We start from the raw sequence: 25161 nt of genomic DNA on the forward strand, positions 1-25161 counted from the left end.
TAAGAATGTGAGTGAGCTTAGATATTTTCAAAGTTGACTAGCTTCTATTTGAGGTTTGTGCCCCATTTTAGCACAATAGGCGCCCCCTTAAATGAGTTGGTTAAGAAAGGTGTGGACTTTAAGTGGGGAGTTGATCAAACAAAGGCCTTTGAAACACCCTTAAAGAAAATTTAAATGTAGCGAATGTATATTTATATGGTTAAAATAATTTAATTTGTAAAATTTTGGTGTGATGGGTTAGAAAAATAAAATAAAATAATAAGTTGATTGTAGGTGAAACTATTTCAAAAGAAGTAAAGTAAAAAAATTATTTCAAAAGAAGTAAGTAAAAAAATAGATATATAATTAGTAATACACTTTAGGTGAAATATAATCAATGGCGAGAAGTGGACGCCTCAACAATGTTCAAACATATCTTTTTGTGCCTCTTGTTGTTTGACAGTTTGAACATTTTTTGGACCATCCATGTTTTTCCCTTAAGTCCATCTTTGCTCTTATCCGACATACCTTAGGTTTGGCATTTGATGTTCTTTTCATTTATGGATTTGGACGTAGTATTTGGCCGTGTGAGGAGGCCAACAATCTTCATTCTCGAGTTCACCAAATAGGCCTTTGTATACTTGAAAGACTTGGTTCAATCTATACATATGTGCGATGTAATTTTCAAAATTGTGGTGTGCATATTTGCATGTTGTAAGCATATACGAGCATGGTAGGTGTAGTTTTTTTTTGGAATTTATCACATTCACACCACAATTTGTCCAAGCGGACTGCAAACTTCCTCTATGTCAAATGTCTCTTGGATTTTTGCGTTTCTTGTATAAAATATTTGGTGCTCCTGTCAAAAGAAAACATTGTATGAGTGTTTGTCTTTGATTATGCATCTTCCAATGCCTTTGCTACAACTTCGGAGTAGACATGCCCAACAACCATCATGGTTGTGACCTGTCTACCTCTTCGATAAAGAATTTCTTGCAATGGGTGTATGTTGCCATAACCATTAAAGATATTGGAAGGTTTCTCGTCTTCTTCAAGAATGGGCTCACTGAGATTGGTAGTGATATGTCCCCAACGTTGGCCACTACCCCATGCAAGAGTCCACTTGTCTATAGAGATATAACAATTTAAGATATTTGAAAAAAAAAATTGAATATTTTTATTATATTTAAATATGTAAGTGTAAAGAAATATTTTTAAGAATTTAGTGTTTTTGTATTTAATTATTTAAATAAGATGTTTTTTCTTTAATTTTTATATGCATTTCTTTTAATTGTTTTTATAAGCATAGTAAGAACCTTTTTTTTCTCAATATAGCACACTGTGTGCACTATTTACAGGGATAACATGACTTTGTTTGCATGTCAAAATTCAGTCCTTAGGGATCTAAATTCTAACCTTCAATGTGTCCATTCTATATAAGAAAATCAATCGAAATTTTGTTCTTGAGGAACCAAAATTTGTGTTGGATTTTTAAATGTTTTTTGTTCAAATTATTTAAACATAGTAGATGGAAAAGTTAAATTAAAATTAAACTAGTATGGTTTGGGAAGGTCCCCAAAATTGCTACGGTTTGGACAGATGCCCATGACGATTTAGGGTTAGGCATGTCCCTATGATTGCTACGAGTTAGGCATGTCTCCATGACTATTACTGAGATTATGTGTTATGAGATGTATATGATATTGATAATTCTTTGATTAAATGCATAGTAAGGATAAACAAGTAAAGAGTGCGATGAGTTTGGACTAGCAATTTATAGTTTATAATTTTCCTTTTATTCATGTTACTCGAAATTATTTTGTATAGATAATAGATTTATGTTTTCTCCATTTCAATAAAAGTCTTAAAGTTCTTCATTTATTTTTAATAAGATTTGTAAGTGGTTATTGTATACTTAAGCATTAGATGACTAGAACTTGAAGTCATTACGCTCATTAGACGAGTTGAAAATTAGTCTATTAAACTTATCAAATTTAGCTTTAAAGAAAATGTTCTTTTCAAAATCATGTTTTCGGGATATTTTACTAGAATAATTAATTATTTATAACTAAATGACTTTGAAAATGTTAAGAAAAATAAGGATGTTACATAATTAGTCATTTTTACTAAATGAATATACATTGCAAAATATTTATTAAAATTTAAAAAAAAATTATAATACTCAACTTTTTAAATTTAAAAAAATAATAAAAGAGATGCATAAAATATCCAATTTCTATTTTTATATTTTTTTCTAAATAATTTTTTTTTAATAAATTTTAATACTTTTTCTATTTTATAATTTTATAAATTTCAATTAAAAATTTTGATATTTTATTACATTTTTTAATTTCTATTTTTTATATATTTTTTAATTTAAAAAAACTGTGCCTATAATAAAAGGGTTTAGTATGGTAATAAAGACGTGATCGAGACTAATGAAGAAAATAATTCCCATTTTTCGAGCCATTTTCATTCAAGCTAGAAGGGCCTGATAGTTTGTTAGGTTATTACTAGCCTTAGTGTAAAACATAGTAACTGCTTGAGCATTATTACTCCGTTCGAGAAAACATCTTCTCAAACTTATTTCACATACGACGACTTTCAAGCAAGTAATTTTCAAACATAAAATAAATATTCATGCATACGATTATCACAGTAATTTAATTTCACATTTTTATCTGTGCAATTTCACAGATATTTTCGGTGCTCTAATAGACATAAATGACAGGGAAGGTGATAGACATAATTTCATGGAAGTTCGGTTTTTAATATCTTTCTCCTCCTTTTTTAGAGCTAACCTTTCTTTTCGTGTGTTTAACAATAGGCAAAATCCTTGTAGAAATATTTTTCAAAAATTTCAAATCTTTAAACCTCAATTCCAAATTCTCTTTTTTTATTATAAAGTAGTCTTTGCAAAGTTGTACCAATAGTTTTACCACACTAAAAACTAGTTTTAATCTACTAAAGCTACTTAAAATGAAGGTCTAAACAACTTTTTAGTTGATTAAATCCTTATTTTAATAAATTAAAATCACTTCATCAAAGGACCTTTATTAATTTTCGTTGACTAAATCACGTTTTAATTAGTTAAAATAAAACATTCTTTAGCCATAAAATCAGCTAAGGTGTATTAAAGTCCAGTAAGATCAATATCAATTGAGCTAATTAAAAATAAATTAATCAAATAAAATTAATTTAACTTTTAAATAGCTAAAAACATTTCCAAAATATATTTATTTCAAAACAAATCAAAGATCAAACATTGTAAAACTTACTTGCACCCTAAATGTAAATCTTATAACTCAAAAACACTATAAACTACAAAATCAACCTAGCAACACATCATTCATAATTTTATTGAAGACGTCAAATTTATAATAAGATACACTTTACACGATTCTTCAATTCAAACATTCATACTTTTAAAATTCTACGTCTACTTTAACATTTAGTGAGTCATGTTGACACTAATTTCATAACAATTATTTTTTCTCTTGACAATTTTTGTTAGGAATTAGCTCACAAATTTATTACAAAGCATCAACATAAACAAAATCGATAACAGATGCAAGTGTTAAATGATAAAGATAAATAGAAAAATAATAAAGTATCATACACCAAAGTAATAATGTAGTTCAATTGAATTATCACAGAACTTCAAGCTACGTTTACTAAAGAATTTATTATAGTACATGGATTACAAGAGTTTTTCCCTCAACAAACTCTCACTCATGATAAGACTTCAAATTACAGCTCTCCGTTAGTTAGCTTCAACTAAAGCTACAAGAACATATTTATATAACAAATATTATTATAATTGACACAGGTAAAACATGTCTAGATAAAAATAATAAGCGTTTCTTACTACAAAATATACTAGCCATCAAACTGTTATATAAGATGTTTTTACCAAACGATCTAAGACTCAATAAATACTAAGAGACTAGACAATTTAGTGAGTCTATCAAATACATAATAACAATCTAACACTAATCAAACGTTTCAAGAATCTTTGTTATGATCTTACTTAATCATTCTTCATAATTTTACTTACCTATCGATATTCAGTACCTTAATATAAATAAAAAGCACTGGTTATTGAAATTTCAACACAAAGTATAAAGAGTTTAACCCAAAATATTAACCCGACTTCTGACATTATAACTAGATTACTTCAAATACAACTTTTACCACCACCACCCGGCTAATGATTTTGTAATTATCGTAATGCACCCAATAATTTGCTTTAAAATAATAATGTTTCTGTAAGGTTAGATGATTTTCATTCCAATGGTTTCCAACTGCTATCAATCCTTGTTTCTTTTCACCACTTTAATGGTACCTGGACAAGACATTTTGTCCTTAAATGATAGAGTAATTAAATTAATTTATTACCTAGCCTAATAAATGACTCACATATTTATATTTTTGTGTTGGACTTTTACCTTCTCGGTTGACATGATCCTCATCTAGTGCTTAATCTGTTTTTTTTTTTTTTTTTTTTGTTGTTAATTGTGTTTTACCTTCAACTAATGGTGTTATCTGTTCACCAATCCACCTAACTAATCAGCCAATCATCCGATGGGTCAATAAGTGAAACAAGGGTTACATACTATACAAATAATAAAAATAAAAATAATAATAATTAATTAAATGAATATACGAGAAAACACTTTCTTAGGAAGTATGAAAGTATGGTGTCAGGGTCGGTTGTTTCTTGATCTTCAGTTTGTTTTTTTGTTTTAAAAAAGATAACACGCGAAAGCGTTTAAACATAAACAAATGTTTCATGCCATTATTGCCGCCGTGACTCACGGATGCGGTGTTGCGATGAGACTTGTTCTTGGTCGACGTAGCCATTGAATTGTTCACTTAATTACTATTGTGACGAACATGATATTATTATACGAGGAAAAACAATCACATTATTGCATTATTCTTTTACTATTTTACTAAAAAATATGTTGAGTCCTTGTATTGAATACTAAGATTATATATATATTTCAACTTACACTTGCGATGAACAAGTTCTAATGTAATACTGAAAATTTAATATCTAAATTCTTTTGACTTAATTAAGTCCTTCACTTTTAAAAATTAGAAATGTTTTCTTTCAATGTTGAATCAAGTTCCACAACTTTTAAAAATCAAACAAGATCCTTGGTATATTAAAATTGACATATTCGTTATTATTTTACTGCCAATGAGATGAAATTGATTATATTGCTGCATTTTTAGATTTTAAGAGATTTTGTTAAACTTTTTATTAATAGTGAAATCAAATAAATAAGATAACTAAAAGGATAATCAAACAAATTATTATACTGTACTTATAATTTATTAAAGTATTTTTAGTGTGCTTAGTTTTTCTTGAAAGTTTGTTTTTGATAAAACTTGTTTTAGCAAAAACTCAAAAACTCTAATGTCAGAAAGATTCATTATTGGTAACGGAAGTGATTTTTTCTTTTCTCTCTCTTCCAACTTCGTAATTCATTATTAGAATCAACCCCATATTATGGAGATTCGGAGTTGTTGTTGAATTAAGTTTGAGAATAAGCCTCTCAACGTTAATACTATTTATAGGACATATGGACCTAAGGACGGACATAAAGGCCGAAATTGTATGTATCTAGGCTTTCAAACAATCCATCATGTTTTGAATGGGGGATTTCTTCCTGCACCTCTAAGTTTTTTTTTTTTTGTATCTCTAAATATTTTTTAGGTTAACATATTTTTTTGTCTTAATTTTTGTCAAGTTTTGTCAAATCAGTTCTAATTTTATTTTTGTTCTCAAATAGGTCCTAGTTTTCATCAATTTTGTTCAATTTGTCCTTTTTTGCTAACACCGTTTAAATCATTAACAACCATGAACAATAACAGTCACATGTCACTTTATTATTCTTTTTTTTATTTTTTTGTCATTTTTTTAAATGTTCACGTGTCAACCCAACCGCGTATCATGTGTTAGAGTCAATGTTTTATATTCAATTTGGTTTCTATATTCGTTATTTTTGTTCAACTTAGTCCTAACTTTTGTTAACATGAACTAATTTTGTACCTTCCTAATTTGAAACCAAATTTAACTTTATATTAAAATTTACAATTTTTATTAAATATTTTTATTTAATATATTAAAATTCATATCATTATATGTAAGGCTCACTTACATTTTAACCCTTTATTTTAAGGACTACCCCAATCTAATGGGCCTAAGGGCTGGTCCATAGGGCGTACAAGGCCCTTAAGGCAGCCAAACCTCTTCCACTCTTGTAATTCTGGCAAAACAACACCTTACTTACCCTCCTTTTCTCCTCCAGAGCTCTGCTAGGGTTTTGAAGTTCAGTCAGATTCAAGTTTAGCTCGACCTCGTTTCTGCTCACGTAAGTTGTTCGTCAACCCATACTCTTCCTCTCTGATTTGGTTCTTTGTGTTTTCTGTTAGGGTTTTGTGGAGTAATCTTGTGCCTCATATGTATTAGGATTTTTAGTTCCTAAATTTGCTCCGGGAACTCTCATACTCATTCGTTTCAATGTCGAAGTCGTTTGGCTAGGTCTATCTAGGTAAGGGAAGCTAAGGTTCCTCGTATTTTCAAATTTGTTGCTTACTTTTTATCTACCTCGAGTTTGTATGAAGTGTATGCTACTGTGGTTGGATAAAATGCTTTGTTCTATGTTGTGGGTATGAAAGTATGGTTGCTACACGTACGAATAGTGGTGAGATCTGATAATCTCGCCCAAGCGAGTTTGTCCCGCCCAGGTCATTTTGAGCGAGGGAATGTCCCGCTCAGGCAAGGAGATCTCGCATAAGCGAGAAAGTGCAAAAGGCCATTGTTCTTGTTTGTCGAGCTCTCGCCTAGGCGAAAGGAGCTCACCTGAGCGAGAGTCCCTCTCGCCTGAGCAAGACCTTTCTGCCTGAGCGAGAAGCTGGGCGAGAATGCATTTTGTTTTATTGCTTCTCTGTCCTTAAATGTTGGCCATATGTTTGGATTGTTTATACTTTTAAAGCATGAATTGGGTGATTATGCATGAGTGAGATGATTTATGATTTGTGATGGATGAGCTTAAACATGATTTGAACATGATGCATGTATGGAATGATTCATGGGCTAAAAATGATGAGTTTGGTATGGCTTTGGTATTTAATATGAATGAAGGTTGGTTATAAATGTTGGCATGAGATCTGCATGCATAAAATTTACATACTTGGATGTGGAATATGATTCGTATGTGGTTAGGGTGTAATTCCACGATAGTTTCGTGGTGGTGCCTCATTGGTTATGGCGTAATTCCATGAATCTCTAGGTGAGATCTCATGGTAGTGCCTCAGTTGGTCGGGACGTAATTTCATGACCCTTGTTAGTGGGAGTTCATGGTGGTGTCCCATCTATATAATTTAGTAAGGATTCAAGGTAAGGTTGCATCCTAACACTCTAAAGAGTTAGTTAGTCTCACATAGAGCGTACTAACTCTAGTGGTCTGAGTAGTAGGAGGCCTGGAACCCATTAAGGGCTAACCTTATGTGTGGGGGGGGGGGGAGACATTGTAACAATTTAGCTCGGTAGAGCAGGGAAGTCCACCACAATTGCAAGCATCCGCTGAATCCGACTAATTATATGTATCCAGATGAGTCGTGTCTCAAGTCTTAGTGTATTGTGTGCAAGTCATAACATGAATGGGTGATATTTGCATTTTGGATTATGGAGATGTATATAATTGTATGATGAATTGTTTTCTGCTCTAGCTTGCCCTTCTATTTGTTTGTTGTATGTGTTATATGTGTGGTTTTCTCTTTTTGCGATAATCATCAATTTATTGATGTGAACAGATGCGAGAACTACCTGTGGTCAACAGGGAAACGATGATTCCACTGCGTAGCCTCCATGGGTTGGATTCTAGCTATCATTTAGGGTTGAGGCCCATGTATTGTTTTATCTTAGGATTTATTTGATTTACTGTCAATCTCTTACTTCACTTTGTATCTAGCATCGTGGTATGCCTTAAATCTTTTCCTGGATGTCTTTAGATATTAATAGGAAGTAACGTTACACTTCATGGCTTTGTTTCTCATTCTATCTGTGTGACATTTCATTTAAATTAAGGTTATTATTTAAATGGGGTGTTACATTATAACTTTTACATAAAAATTAAATTTGGTTTCATCTTCGACAAGGACAAAATTGCTCAATTCTAAACAAAATTGAGATTAAATTGAACAAAAATAACAAATATAGGGACCAAATTAAAAATAAAACATTGACTTTGACACGTGGCACGTTGTTGGGTTGACACGTGTACATTTAAAAAAATTGAAAAAAAAAATGAAAAATGAAAATCAAAACAATTTTAAAAAATTCAAAAAAATTCACAAAATTCAAACAAATCACAAAGTGACACGTGACAGTCAATGCTCATGGCCGTCAATGATTTAAATGGAGTTAGCAAAAAAGGACCAAATTGAACAAAATTGACGAAAATTATGACCTATTTGAGCAAAAAAACAAAATTAGGACTGATTTGACAAAACTTGACGAAAATTAGGACAAAAAAGGTATTTTAACCTATTTTTTAAATTTTAAAAATGTTCTTTGACCATTTGAATAGAGTAAACATATCTCACCCCCAAAATTGCCTCCAAATGTCGAATTCCGGTAAAGATTTTACACTTCCGGATATCAAGTAACATAAATATTAGATATTACCGGAAGTTGACTTTCGGTACATATATATATATATTATGGAAGTCAACATCCGTAATATATATATATATATATATATATATATATATATATATATATATACACACACACACCAGATGTAACATCTCATTTAATAGCTTATAAACTACTAAATAAAGCATTATATAGTGATAGCACAAAATAGATAGCATGGACTTTAATATAGAGTCTTATACAGCCATCCAAAACTGAGTAGCAATAACTATATGTACAAGCCTACTATGAACAGAGATAGATAGGTTCTAACTATAAACTGCAAAAAAAAATCTATTTATAAGCATGGCCATGTACTACTGCCCAGTCGTACTATTAACCCTTCGTGAAGCCTCCTCACCTACAACTTCCTCTACTCACACAATTAAGTGATCATTGTAAAGAATAAACCAAAAGATGAAGCAAACACAAAACATACAGGGTAAGCTAATGATAATTAAAGAAAATTTCAATTAGAGCAAAACCACATTAACATTTTTTATCACAAACTTATATAGAAAACATTCCAATACATATCAGCAATTGACTCTAGAATCAATTATTCGGATATATGCAAGTGATGTCCGACCTCTTGGTGGCTAGCACCAGTGTATGATTCCCAAACTCTACAGAGTTTGGCCTCAAGGGGTTATCACCCAATCACACACCAAGTAAGTCTCCTTTCGCACCTAGGACTTTATTGAGTCCAATGACTAAGACCTTCTACTACTCCTCATGAGACAACTCATTATGCTCTACGTGAGCCTTAATGATTATTGGAGTGTCAGAATGCCAACCAAAACTGAGTCCTTATGTCCTTGCATACACTACTTTACCAACACTTAGAATTTCTTCGTGAAACTCTTCCATGATCCACACAAAACAGGCTCACATCCACTAATCTCATACATATCATAGTGATAAAGTTATAAAAATCCATTTAAAATCATTCAATGCATTCAAAAAGATCTAAACAATAATCATGTAAAACAAGGCAAACCAATGCTTAGTGCCAGATTCCACCGCTAAGCACCGAACTTAAAATCACTTCCATAGTTGCAAAGGTCGCAACACTCAGGCACTACTTGGCATGCGCTTAACGCCAATCGTCTCACATTTTTCAGCACTCAGGCACCGCTTAAACGATTCTCAGCGTTGATTGTCTCGCATTTTTTAGCGCTCGGTGTCGATCCTAACGCTTAGTATCACACCAGAAAACAACACAGGTCTGGTTTTCTTGAGAAATTTGCTACTTATTTTTCATGACTCTAATTGGCACTTCCATTATAGATTTTTAGTTTTAAAATAGTTCTTAAACTGAGAAAGATAATACCAATTAGATATATGATTCAAGATTCCATTTTTCTCAATTTAACCCAAATTCATACAATATAATCACATCTCAATTCATTCAATAATACCAATCAATTCACCAATTCACAACATACAGGTTGTCAATTCTAATTACACCACAATTGCATCAAAAAAAATCATTAATTAAATCAATTATTAGCTTCCCTTACATGTGATTGACTCGAACGATTATGACGTAACCTAAAACCATTTTAACCTAAAACCTAAAACCATTGGAATCAAGCCTACATTGATGAAGATAAGGAGATTTGATGGTATTCATGTTGATCAAGTCTGGAACGTGTGCTCTCCACATGGATAAATCATTAAGAAAGAGTATTTGATGTTTGTAATTCACATTGTAGACCTTGTAGCATTAATTTGATGTATTTGGTCTTTGTTGTGTTTTTTAATCTGTTGAATGTTTTTTCAACAAGTTAAAATATCTCTTTTAATCTGCTAAATGGCTTTTTAACAGTTAAAAGGTTGAATGCAGTAGTTTTAAACTATGACTTATTCAATCAATTGATTAATTTTTTAATCGACTGATTTCACTTAAGTCAAGTGAAATCAACTGATTGATTTGGAAATTAACCTATTGAATTTCGTAATAGTTTGACTATAACTGTTGTGATTTTTGAAAGAGAGGTAACTTGATGAGTTTTTAGCGCGAAACTGTTCTGGAAACCTATGAAATATCTCTCTTTAGTGATCATTCAGACTGCAGTTGTTGAAGATTGATCTTAGATCAATTCTTGGAGCTTTTGGCTTCTGTTTGAAGCTTGGAGAAGGTGGTTTGTGATAGGCAGGGTTGTGCTACCACTGAGGTTTGACCTTTCTCAAGCTTTGTGTGTGTGCTTGGTGGTTTTCCAGGTTTGCAAGAGGGTTCTTGCTTTGCTGGTGTGATTCTTGTGTGATTTAATAGTCTTGTGTGTGGTTTTTGCTTATTTTAAAAGTGTAAGAGTGGAAACTTTGTAAATCTTTTGAAATAGTGCAAAGTCAGGCTCGGGTTGCCTTGACAAATTGGATGTAGCTCAGGTTTGAGTGAACCAGTATAAAAATCTTGTGATCCAATCTTTTCTCTAACCCTTCTCTCTTGCATAATCATTTAAAGGTTAAAGAACTTGAGTTTAATTCATCTTTTTCATATTCTTAAGTATTTTGATGGCATCTGCAGCATTGAGCATGTTTCCATAATTAGTTAGACCTTGTCCTTATCATTCTTATGCATTATTCTTGGATCAAATCTTGAATCTGCATTTCTACATTTTTCCTAGTATTTCAGTCAACTATTTTTCTGTTCCAGTCGGTTGATTATACCAGTATAGAATCTATCTAGTAAAATCAATCGATTAACTGTTTTTAACCGATTGAAAGTATATTTTCCAATGGCTTTTGCATCCTAACTTGGTGATTGAATTAATTCAATTAAAGGTGGTTTTTAGCTTTTAAAGATAGCCTAAATTTTTAACTAGCCAATTCAACCCCCCTTTTTGGCATTTCAACCATTTCAAAACTAACAATTGGTATCTAGAGCTAGGTACTTGAAATTTGCTTATGTACCTGATCGATACTATTTCGATGCGGAACCAAACTATCTCAAGAACCCTATGTGTCGAACCTCCTCCTGCTCCTCCCTGGACTCCTCCTGGATCTCCCTGCCGTCTGCACTCCGGGGGTGGGGGTACCTGCAGGCACTCCGACGCTCAAGTCAGAAAGTGATTGATATGAGGTGTAATTGGTTAGTGGGAAAAGCGTACCTTTACCTGTTCACTAGGCCTTAATTTATACTAATTTCTTAATGGACCTGTTATTATTATTTGCGGGCCGTTTGTATCCGAGGATCGATTCTTTCCCTTTTCGACTGAGGTTACACGCATCGGTTCTTTTCTTATTGGCTGAGATTGTTCTTTTGTGTCTTTGTTAAATATCAGCTCTTTCCATTCTGAGATTTGTCCGTTTGTATTTTTGTCAAAGATCAACCCCTTCCTTTTTGGGGTTTGCCCGTCTGTACTTCTCAAATATCAACTCCTTCCTTTTTTGGGGTTTGCCCGTCTGTACTTCGCCAGATATCAACTCCTTCCTTTGTGGGATTTGCCCGTCTGTACTTCGCCAGATATCAACTCCTTCCTTTTTTGCTGAGATTGCGCGCTGCTCCTCTGTACCTCTGCGTCATAATCACATGTTCCATCTGCCACTCCCTTGGGTCGGGATGTACTCGGCCAAGAGGGGCCAGGGTATATCCGGCCATTACACTTATTGGGCCCTTTGTGTTGTGTTGGAGAAAAGGTGAAAAGTAGGTACCCCAGTGACTAGGCCACAACGAATGTGCCTCATACTTAGGCTAGGGTGATCCCGACTATTTCTATCTTATTGGGTCGGGATGTACCCGACCATACACCAACACCAGCCCCCCAGTCTCGTAGTGAAAGAAGTGAAACAAGAGGCTGAAATGTGTAAAATTGAGTATGAAGGAAAGAAAGAGTGTGGTTGGTCGAGATGTACCTGGCCATTCCTGGACAGGATGTACCCAGCCATTCCTGGCTAGGATGTGGTTATGACGCTGCCAACATGTGTCTTGGCCGAGATGTACCTGGTCATTCCTGGCCGAGATGTGGTTGTGACGCTACCAACATGTGTCTTAGCCGAGATGTACCCGACCATTCCTGGACGGGATATACCCAGCCATTCCGTGACGGGATGTACCTGGCCATTCCTGGCTGGGATGTGGTTGGCCTCCTTCCCTACTAGGTTAGTAAGTCCGCTTTTGTGTGTTGTTATGTGTCATCTTTGTCGTATTTATTTTATCAATATGGGGGATCATCTAGGGCGATAAAGCTTTCTTTCCCATTGATATAGATATGAGGGGATCATCTAGGACGATGAAGCTTCCTTTCTCATTGATACAGATATGAGGGGATCATTTGGTTTGATGAAGCTTCCTTTCCCATTGATATAGATATGGGGGGATCATCTAGTTTGATGAAGCTTCCTTTCCCATAGAGAGAATGCTAAGAAAGTATTTGATTGATGCACTTGACTTAAATGTGTGCGTGCTTCAGCGATGGAAAATGTAAGCGTAGAGTAATAATAATGAATCAAGGTAAGAAAGAGTACACCATTATTATGTAATCAATTCACAAATCGTTCGTAAGAAATCTGAAAATAAAAAATAAGCATTTAACAAACTAACTGTAATACTTCAGATGTGAGGCGTTCCAGGTTGTTGGAATAGAGATACCTGATAGGTGTTCCCATCTGTATGCGCATTTACCCACAACTTCCTTGACACGGAATGGCCCTATTCCCAGTTGGACGAGAACTTCCCCTCGTGTTTCCGGGTAGCACTTGCCATTCGCCACACTAGATTTCCCTGGTGAAAGGACTTGGGTTTGATTTTGGTATTGTAGCGGTGCTGGGCTCTCAACTTGGTGTATGGGTCTTTCTCTCAAGCTGTCTGTGTAGCATCTGCGCGCAGTTGGCTGGTCTACATGTACAGTGACTATGTCTCCCGAAGTTGACAGAAATTTTATAGTTAAGTGATATGTGGATATCACCGCACCAAGCATGTTCAACGAAGGTCTCCCTAGCAAAATATTATAAGAGGTGTGAGCGTCAACAATAAGGTATAGAATTTTTACCGTTCGTGTTATGCTTCCTGTCCCGAATTTGGTGAACAAGTCAACGTAGCCTTTCGTATTCACTCGCTCTCCTGAAAAGCCCACGATCGGCTCTGAGTACTGTTGGATTTTCCCTTTTGGAATTCTTAGCTTTCTGAAAGTGCCCCAATATAGGATGTCCACCGAACTACCCGTGTCCACCAGGGTTTTTCTTACTGCGAAGTCCTCGATTTCTACTGATATCACCATTAGGTCATCATGTTGGGGGTTAATCGTTTGGAAATCATCGTCTCGGAACGTGATGGGTGGCATGTGCCGCCTGGGCATACTGTTACGGCATGGACGCTCTGAATTGCTCGTACGTACTTCTTTCTTGCCGATGTAGTGGCTCCACCTCCTGCAAAGCCTCCTAAAATATAATTGATTACTCCTCTCAGTGGTCTTTTTCTCGTATCCCGCTCATCATCTTTTTTGGGTTCGGCCCTTCTTCGGGTGCCCTCTCCTTCCCTCTCTCGGTATCCTGATGTCCTTCGTGGTTGTTCCTCGTAGCGTTTTTCTCGTTCTCCCCTGGAAGAGAATCCCTCGCCTTCCCATTTTACGAATCTTCTCAGGTGTTCCGCTTGTATCAGTTCCTCGATTTTGTCTTTCAAGGTAAAACAATCTTCCGTTGTGTGCCCATAATTTCAGTGATACTGACAATGCTTAGTGGTATCGACGTTCGGGGGAGTCGGGACCCTTCGAAGGGCTGTTATTAGATCGATGTTCAGTGCTTCCTCATGAATATTGGCTCTGTTGGACACATGGGGCGTGTATCTGTTGTATTTCGGCTGCCTAGAGTCTTTGAACCTGTGGCTAGATCGTGGTGCTAACATTCGCTCTCTATCATGGTACCTTTTCTCCTGAGTGTCTGATCGAGTTGTATTGCGGAACTCTTTCAGTTCCTCCATCTGCATGAATTTGGTGGTCCTGGTCCGAAGCTCATCCAGATTGTTCACGGGCTTCTTGCATAGACTGTCAACGAAAGGGCCAGACTTTAGTGTTGTTATGAGGTGGTGCATGGCGACCTCAGGATTCAAATTAGAGATCTTCAAAGATATCTTCCCAAATCGCTCCATAAATTCCTGCAGAGACTCTCTTTTTTTCTTGTCGTATATTCACCAATGCTAGAGTAGTAAGATGGTGTGGCTTGTTGGTGGCGAACTGTATGCCAAAACGGGTGGCCAACGTATCGAAACAATCGATAGAGTTGGGTGGTAATCGTGTGAACCAATTGAGTGCACGTCCCTTTAGGGATGTCGGGAAAACATGACAAAGGATTGCATCATCCGAAGTATATAATCCTGCCTGGGTGGTGAAGACGTCTACGTGCTCCTCCGGATCAGTAGTGCCATCGTACTGGCTCATAGTCAACCCCTTCCAGCGCGCGGGAAGTTCCACCTCCATGATCCCGTCCACGAAGGGGTGGCGTCTGGCTGTTCTGGGCCTTACTTCTGTTTGGTTGGTGGTGGTCTGTATTCGGGACTCGTCTCGCCCGGTACCGTCCCCTCCCTCTTCATTGCTACGAGATTCCTCCCTTTGTATGGGATTCTGCTCAATTTGTGCTCGCATCCGCTGGTTCTCCTCTCTCAGGGTGTTTAATTCTTCCTCGTTCTTGCGTCTCAATTCCTCCAACTGGCGGTTCATCTCTCGTTGCACCTTTGCTGCTACTATATTTTGATCGACTGCTACTTTTGTCGACACCATCCTTCTTGAGAATTGTCTAGCCCCACGGTGGGCGCCAATTGTACCTAATCGGTACCATTTCGGTGCGGAACCAGACTATCTCAAGAACCCTCTGTGTCGAACCTCCTCTTGCTCCTCCTTGGACTCCTCCTGGATCTCCCTACAGTCTGCACTCTGGGGTGGAGGTACCTGCAGGCACTCCGATGCTCAAGTCAGAAAGTGATTGATATGAGGTGTAATTGGTTAGTGGGAAAAGTGTACCTTTACCTGTTCACTAGGCCTTAATTTATACTAATTTCTTAATGGACCTGTTATTATTATTTGCGGGCCCTTTGTATCCGAGGATCGATTCTTTCCATTTTCGACTAAGGTTACACGCATCAGTTCTTTCCTTATTGGCTGAGATTGTTCTTCTGTGTCTTTGTTAAATATCAACTCTTTCCATTCTGAGATTTGTCCGTCTGTACTTTTGTCAAAGATCAACCCCTTCCTTTTTGGGGTTTGGCCGTCTGTACTTCTCAAATATCAACTCCTTCCTTTTTTGGGGTTTGCCCGTCTGTACTTCGCCAACTATCAACTCCTTCCTTTGTGGGGTTTGCCCGTCTGTACTTCGCCAAATATCAACTCCTTCCTTTTTTGCTGAGATTGTGCTCTGCTCTTCTGTACCTCTGCATCATAATCACATGTTCCATCTGTCACTCCCTTGGGCCGGGATGTACTCGGCCAAGAGGGGCCGGGGTATATCCGGCCATTATACTTATTGGGCCCTCTGTGTTGTGTTGGAGAAAAGGTGAAAAGCAGGTACCCTAGTGACTGGGCCACAACGAATGTGCCTCATACTTGGACTGGGGTGATCCCGGCTATTTCTGTCTTATTGGGCCTGGATGTACCCGGCCATACACCAACAGCTTACAAAAGAGGATGACACTTGACTATGGCATAGGAGACTTTGTCCATACACATGCAGCATTTTAATCACCTGAATAGAAAATAGTTGGTTGAAGGACTACTAAAACTCAAATTTGAGAAGGATAGAGTGTGTGAAGCATGTCAAAAAGGAAAATAGACCAAGGTCTCTTTTAAACCCAAAAATGTTGTTTCAACTGAAAGACCTTTAGAGATGCTTCATATGGATCTATTTTGTCCATCTCGAACCATGAGCCTTAGTGGTAATCTTTATGCATTAGTCATATTTGATGATTTTTCTAGGTACACATGGACTTTGTTCTTAGCTGCCAAAAATGACACTTTTCATGTTTTTAAAAGACTTGCCAAGATGCTTGAAAATGAAAAGAGTTCTAAGATAATGTCTATTCGAAGTGACTATGGTGGGGAATTTCAAAATGAAAGGTTTAAACGCTTTTGTGAAAAGCATGACATTAAGCATAATTTTTCTGCAGCAAGAACCCCACAACAAAATGGTGTTGTTGAAAGGAAAAACATGTCACTTGAGAAACTAGCTAGAACTATGTTAAATGAAAATTCACTACCTAAGTATTTTTTGGCTGATGCGGTCAACACTGCTTGCTATGTTTGAATAGAGTGTTGATTAGGCCAATTTTGAAAAAAAAATACCATATGAGCTTTTCAAAGGGAGGAGGCCTGTTTTAAGTCACCTAAAAGTATTTGGATGTAAATGTTTCATCTTAAATAATGGCAAAAAAGTCTTGGCAAATTTGATGCAAAAGCGGATGAAGGTGTTTATCTAGGCTATGCTATACAAAGTCATGCATATATAGTCTATAATAAGATATTAATGATTGTTGAAGAATCCATGCATGTTGTATTTGATAAAACTAACCCAAAGTTGAAAGATCAAGTGCCAAAGAATGCAGATGAAGAAGATCTACTGCAGGAACATATTTTTGCTGTAGAAACTGATTTTTTCTATAGAAACAGATTTCTACTGCAGAAAAGCTCTCTACTATAGGAAATCAATTGGCTGAAAAGGAAAAACAGCTGACTGAAAAAACTGCAGGCAATAACTTGCCGAAGGATTGGGATTTTGCCTAGAGGTTTATCAAAGGACAACATCATAGGTGATATCAAACAGGGAGTATCTACTAAACGTAGAATTGTATTTTGTGAACATGTTGATTTTGTATCTCAAATTGAACCTAAAAATGTGAATGATGCTTTGAATGATAGTAAGTGGATTGTTGCTATGCAAGATGAACTCAATCAATTCACAAGAAATGATGTATGGTTTCTAGTACCTAAAACTGATGATATGAATATAATTAGAACTAAATGGGTTTTTAGAAACAAAATGGATGAAGACGAAATATTGTAAGGAACAAAGTTAGACTAGTTACTACATGATATAATCAAGAAGAAGGCATTGACTTTGATGAAACTTATGCACTTGTAGCTAGGCTAGAAGATGTGAGATTACTCTTAGCATATGCTTGCATGTGTAAGTTTAAATTGCATCAAATGGATGTGAAAAGTGCATTCTTGAATGGTTTCCTAAATGAAGAAGTGTATGTCTCAGAACCTCCTGGATTTGAGGATCATCTCTATCCTAACCATGTTTTCAAATTGAAAAAGGCCTTATATGGTTTGAAACAAGCACCACGATAGTGGTATGAAAGGCTAAGATATTTTATCTTATCAAAAGGTTATGCTAGAGGTGTAGTTGATAAAACACTCTTCATTAGAAAACATGAAAGTGATGTTATACTTGTTTAAGTGTATGTTGATGATATCATATTTGGTTCAAATAACAACACATTGTGTGAAGAGTTTGTTGAAGTTATGTAAAGAGAATTTGAGATGTCCATGATGAGTGAGCTTACCTACTTTCTAGGGCTGCAAGTCAACCAACTCAAGCATGGAACATTTTTAAACCAATCAAAATATTGTTTTGCCCTGTTGAAAAAGTTCAAAATGAAGGATTGAAAGGAAGCTGCCACTCCAATTGCTACAAACTGCCTTATGGATGTAGATGAGGCTGGCCAATAAGTGGATTCAACCAAATATTGAGGGTTGATTGGGTCTTTGCTCTATCTTACAGCAAGTAGGCCATATATCTAGTTTGGAGTATTCTTATGTGTTAGGTTCCAAGCAAATCCAAAGGAATCACACTTTAAAGCTGCAAAAAGGATTATAAAGTATCTAAAAGGAACAACCAATATTGGTTTATAGTATCCATGTGATTCTAACATAACTCTGTGGATTTTCAGATTCTGGCTATGCAGGGTTCAAATTGGATAGGAAAAGCGCAAGTGGCACTTGCCATCTACTTGGCTCAAGTCTAATCTCATGGAATAGCAAAAAGCAAGCATGTGTGACACTCTCCACTGCTGAAACTGAGTATATTGCTGCTGGACATGGTTGTGCACAAATCATATGGTTGAAGTATCAACTTTTGAACTATGGTGTAAAGCTAAGTAAGGTACCTTTGTATTGTGATAATACTAGTGCCATCAACTTAACCAAGAATACAATACAACATTTTAAAACCAAGCATATAGAGATTAGGCATCATTTCATTCGTGATCATGTTCAAAAGGCAGATTGTGAAATTCAATTTGTTAAAATTGAAAATCAATTGGCTGATTTGTTTACAAAACCATTGGCTAGAGATAGGTTTAACAAGCTAAGAACCGAACTAGGCATATTAGACATGAAGAATGTGGTCTTATGTGTTTTTAGCATGTTAATCTTATATGTTCATGCATTGGTTTCGTAAAAATCAGCTATTGTATGCAAAAATTGAAAATTGTCATATTTACCCTGTTGATTTTTAATTTCAACGTGTCGATTTCACTTAAATCTGTCTTTGTTTGCATAAATTCCAATCTGTAATATCTTTCAATTTGTTGATTTAGCTTTTCAATGTGTTGATTTCACTTAAACTATTACTGAATGATGAAAATATGATCTGCTATGGATTTTAATCTGCTCATTTCACAATTCAATATGTTGATTTCATTAAAACTGAATCTAGAAGAATGAAGTTCAATTTTACGATTTTCAATCGATTAATTTTCAAAATCAGTCAGTTGATTTCACTTAACTAGATTCTGGTTTTAATCTTTGATGCTTTAATGTTATTTTAATCGATTGAATTATAAATTCAACGTGTTGATTTTACTTAAACTGTAAATTTACTAACGAATTGAATTACAAAGCTGGCCTAGTCAAAGAAAGCATCTTTTTGTCAGGTAATATCTGCTCCTAACAATTATTTCATCAGCCATGTGTTGTTTTTACTGATTTGTTTGACCAAAAAACATGTGTAGTGTATAATTCCAATGTGCATGCAGCTCACATGATCTGAACTAATTGATTCACTCATAAAACTCATTGGAAACACCATGAATGTGTGAGATACTGTAATTAGCTACATTAATTTGGCTTGGATAACCTAAAACGAATTAATTAGAAAAATCTGCACTCATTAATCAACTATTTTTGAAAATCAACCTATTTAATTATAAATACTACACTTGAATTGCTGCATTTACATCATACATCTCTTAGAAACAGCCATACCCACACTAATCATGCCTCATCGTCAACCAAGAGCCACTCAATCTAATGATGAACACTCTAGTCCTCCTACCCCAAGGTCTCCAAACCAAGAAAATAATGGGAGAATTGAAGCATGGTTTGAAGATCATGAGGACAACATCTAAGTGTTCGTCATTGAGATGAACATGAAGCAAATCAACATTCCTAAGGTGTTGAGGTTTTCGTGGTTGAGGGTTGAAGGCTTTGAGAGCTTATTTCAACAACTCAAGCATCAAAGGTTGAAGTCCTTCCTTAAACTTTCAGGGAAAATTTATCCAGACTTAGTGAAGGTGTTTTTCACCAACTTAGAGTTCAAAAATGACATGTTGTTGTCAAGTATCAAGGGTATCCGTATGGAGATGAACAAGAAAGCTTGGAAAGATGTGGCTGGACTCAAATTAAGGGGTGTGCAAGTGAGGAAAGGTGAAATTGGAGCTGTTCCAGAATTCAATAAGGTCCAATACTATGGCCAATGTATGAGGAATCCAGTTGTTGAGATCAAGCACTTCCATGCTGGTGGTCTCAAGGTGGATCAAAGGTTGTTTGGTATGATTGTCACAAGAATCCTTGTTCCACGTGGTAGCAACAATTCAACATTGAATGAGGGAGATTTGATTCTCATGTACTGCATCCAACATAATATTTAAGTGGATTAGATCTATGTGCTTCGTGATCACATGCTCAAGGCCAAGAGGCTCACGGACTTTAGGCTGCCATATGTGGTTTTGGTGTCAAAGTTGATATAATACTTTGGAATTGATGTAGAACATGAGTCGGAAGAGTCAACTGGACTGCTGAACCAAAATGGGCTTTCTCAAGGTGGGAAATGCATGGACAACTGCTGTAGTTGGTGGTGCACATGATCATGAAGTTGGCCCAAGTGGTACAAATCAAGAAGATGAACCAACTGCTGGACCCATGGACTTAATTCCCTACAACCCTATAGAGGAAAGAGGCCCTATGTACTCACATTTTGAGAGGATGATGCTGAATCAACTACATAAACTCAATGTTTCCCAACATGCACATCACAACTATTGCAATGAGAGATTCAATGCATTGGATGGTCAAATCCATGATATCCATGACCTGCTGACTTCATTCCAGACCAGAAATGATCCTTAGGATGACTAAGTGTGTTGGCTTTTAAGATCATGCATTGCATCCATGTGTTTGTGATTTTTCAGTTTGAGTTTTGTCAGTTTTAGTCAGTTGATTTTGATTTTTAGTTAGTTGATTGTATCAGTTTCTATTTTTATTCTCTGTTTTTAGTTCCTATTGGATGTATCATGTTCTAGTATCAATGAAATGTTATGCACTGTTTGTTCTCTTAATGCATTTGTTCTATTTGATGAATCCAAAGAGGGAGAAAAATTGAAAAATGGAAAATTGATCAAAATTGGACTAGAGTAGAAGCATTAAAAGTGGAATCAATAATCAAATCTGAAATTGAACCCATATTATTGATAGGGGAGCATTTGCATCTATGTGTGCTTGCTAGCTTGTGTATATTGCTACTGGAAATGATTTTCAAGTTCACAAGTTTAAGCTTAGGTGTCACTTCATCAACTTAATGGTATCCAACCAATGGAAGCAATTTGCAATAGAAGATAGAAGAAGATAGAGGTTGACTTCATCAAATCAGGGGGAGAATGTTGACATGTGAAGCCAAGGTTGTATGTCTCATGAATATTTGATGAAGCGTTTTGAACTACTTAGAATCCATTACCATTGGAATCAAGCCTACATTGATGAAGATAAGGAGATTTGATGGTATTCATATTGATCAAGTCTGGAACGTGTGCTCTCCACATGGATAAATCATTAAGAAAGAGTATTTGATGTTTGTAATTCACATTGTAGACCTTGTAGCATTAATTTGATGTATTTGGTCTTTGTTGTGTTTTTTAATCTGTTGAATGGTTTTTCAACAAGTTAAAATGTCTCTTTTAATCTGTTGAATAGTTTTTCAACAGGTTAAAAGGTTGGCTGTAATAGTCTTAAACTGTGACTTATTCAATCTGTTGATTTATTTTTTAATCGACTGATTTCACTTAAGTCAAGTGAAATCAACCGATTGATTTGGAAATCAACCTGTTGACTTTCTTAACAGTTTGACTATAAGTGTTGTGATTTTCGAAAGATAGGTAACTTGATCATTTGTCAGCACAAAATTGTTCTAGAAACCTAGGAAATCTCTCTCTTTCGTTATCATTCATATTTAGTTGTTGAAGATTGATCTTGGATCAATTCTTGGAGCTTTTGGCTTGTGTTTGAAGCTTGGAGAAGGTGGTTTGTGGTAGGCAGAGTTGTGCTACCACTAAGGTTTGATCTTTCTCAAGCTTTGTGTGTGTGATTAGTAGTTTTCTAGGTCTGCAAGAGGGTTCTTGTTGTGTTGTTGTGATTCTTGTGTGATTCAATAATCTTGTGTGTGGTTTTTGCTTATTTTGAAAGTGTAAGAGTGGAAACTTTGTAAATCTTTTGAAATAGTGCAAAGTCAGACTCGGGTTGCCTTGACAAACTGGATGTAGCTCAGGTTTGAGTGAACCAGTATAAAAATCTTGTGATCCAATCTTTTCTCTAACCCTTCTCTCTTGCATAATCATTTAAAGGTTAAAGAACTTGAGTTTAATTCATCTTTTTCATATTCTTGAGTGCTTTGATGGCATTTGCGGCATTGAGCATATTTGCATAATCAATTAGAACCTGTCTTTATCATTCTTGTGCATTGTTCTTGGTTCAAATCTCGAATCTGCATTTCTGCATTTTTCCCAATATTTCAGTCAGTTGTTTTTCTGTTTCAATCGGTTGATTATACAAGTACAGAATCTGTCTAGTAAAATCAATCGATCAACTCTATTTTTGACTGATTAAAAGTATATTGTCTAGTGGCTTTTGCATCCTAACTTGGTGATCGAATTGATTCAATTAAAGGAGGTTTTTAGCTTTTAAAGATAGCCTAAATTTTTAACTAGCCAATTCAACCCCCCTTCTCCCTTCTTGGCATTTCAATCATTTCAAAATTAACAAAGATCATATGTAGAGTTTTAAGAGGAAGACTAAGAAAATAACATAATTACAACTTACTCAACTCAAGATTCTGATTGGATAGACTCGAAGATCTCGCCGCATCGATCACTTTGGCGGCCTCTGATCTTCAAAAGGATGAGAGTGGAGTGAGAGGTTTTACAGAGAAGTCAGAGAGAATTTAGAGAAACAAAGTTTTAGAGAGATAGCGTTTTCTAAATAATGAAATCCTTTTATGAAATTTCTATTTATATATAAATGGTTTATTTATTAAAATAATACTAGGATCTCATTATTTTAAACATAGTCACTCTTAAAGTATGATTTTCTAGGTTCACACCGGAAATCGATTTCTAGTATACGTATATAAAATTTTTTCTCACTTTTACTTTTCTTAAAATTTAAAATTCAATTACTTTTATTTTATTTAATTTTAAATACGTTATATACAAACAAAATTAAATATATTTATATATTTATATATATAAATATATTAAAACTTTATTTTATTTTTAAAATATATATTAAAATTATTTAAAATTATAAACTGTATAAATTTAAAACAAAAATTACTTTAAAAAAAAGGTTAAAATACCTTTTTGGTCCTAATTTTCATCAAGTTTTTTCAAATAAGTCCTAATTTTAGTTTTGTGTTCAAATAGGTTCCAATTTTCGTCAATTTTGTTAAATTGGGTCCTTTTTTACTAACACCGTTTAAATCATTAATGATCATGAACAGTGATTGCCACGTGTCGCTTTGTGATTTTTTTGAACTTTTGAATTTTTTTATTTTTTTTATTTTTTTTTAATTTTTTTGAATTTTTTGAATTTTTTTTTTGAATTTTTTTAAATGTACATGTGTCAACCTAGTAGCGTGCCACGTGTCACTTCATGGTTTTTTTGAATTTTTTTATGTTTTATTATTATTATTATTTTTTAAATGTCCACCTGTAAACCGAGTAGGCTGCCACGTGTCAAAGTCAATGTTCTATATTCAATTTGGTCCCTATATTTGTTATTTTTGTTCAATATAGTCACAATTTTTGTTAACATTAACCAATTTGGTCCCTCTCCAAATTGAAACCAAATTTAATTTTTATATTAAAATTCACATTTTTTATTAAATGTTTTTATATAATATATTAAAATTTACATCATTATAACTTTGATATAAAAATTAAATTTGGTCACATCTTCGATAGAGACCAAATTGGTTAATGTTAACAAAAATTGGGACTAAATTGAACAAAAATAACAAATATACGGACCAAATTGAATATAGAATATTGACTTTGACACGTTTACTGGATTGACTCGTGGAAATTCAATTTTTTTTTAAAAAATAAAAAATAAAATTCAAAAAAAACCATGATGTGACACATGGCACACTACTGGGTTGACACGTGTACATTTTAAAAAAAAATTAAAAAAAAATTAAAAAAAATTAAAAAAAATTAAAAATAAATAAAAATAAAAATAAAAATAAATTCAAAAAAACCACGAAGTGACACGTGTCAGTCACTATTCATGGTCGTTAATGATTTAAACGGTGTTAGCAAAAAAAGACCCAATTGAACAAAATTAACGAAAATTAGGGCCTATTTGAATACAAAACCAAAATTAGAACTTATTTGAAAAAACTTGACGAAAATTGTGATCAAAAAGGTATTTTAACAACAAAAAAAGTAAATTTGAGTATATTAAACTAAAAAAAAGTGAAGTAAAAAAAAGTAAACATTAAATGAAATAAAAAAAAATCTAAAACCAAATAAATTTTTTTTAATTTAAAGTTTTATTATTCTTTTAATTTAATATATTTCATAATTTTTATTTTATTTTCAGGTTTTTTAATTTTACTTAAAGTTTAATTTTTAAAATTTTCATTTTTTGTTTTTAGTTTTTTACTTTTCATTTTATTTAATTTTTATTCTTTATTACATATTTCAAAAATAATATAAAATATTAAAAACGAAATTAAATGTTTCAAAAAAGTAAAAATAAAAAATTAATAACATTTTAAATATATATATATATATATATATATATATTTTTTTTTTTTTTTTTTCTTTTTTCGTTTTTTATAGAGTTTAATAATTTTTATTTTATTTAAACTTCAATTATATATTTATATATAATTTTTTTTATTTTCTCTCTTTTTGTAATTTAAATTTTAATTATTTTTTATTTATATATTTTTTAATTTTATTTATTTTTTAAGTATGTTTGTAATTA

This window comes from Vigna unguiculata, chromosome 4 (assembly GCF_004118075.2).
Source record: "Vigna unguiculata cultivar IT97K-499-35 chromosome 4, ASM411807v1, whole genome shotgun sequence".
NCBI lineage: Eukaryota > Viridiplantae > Streptophyta > Magnoliopsida > Fabales > Fabaceae > Vigna > Vigna unguiculata.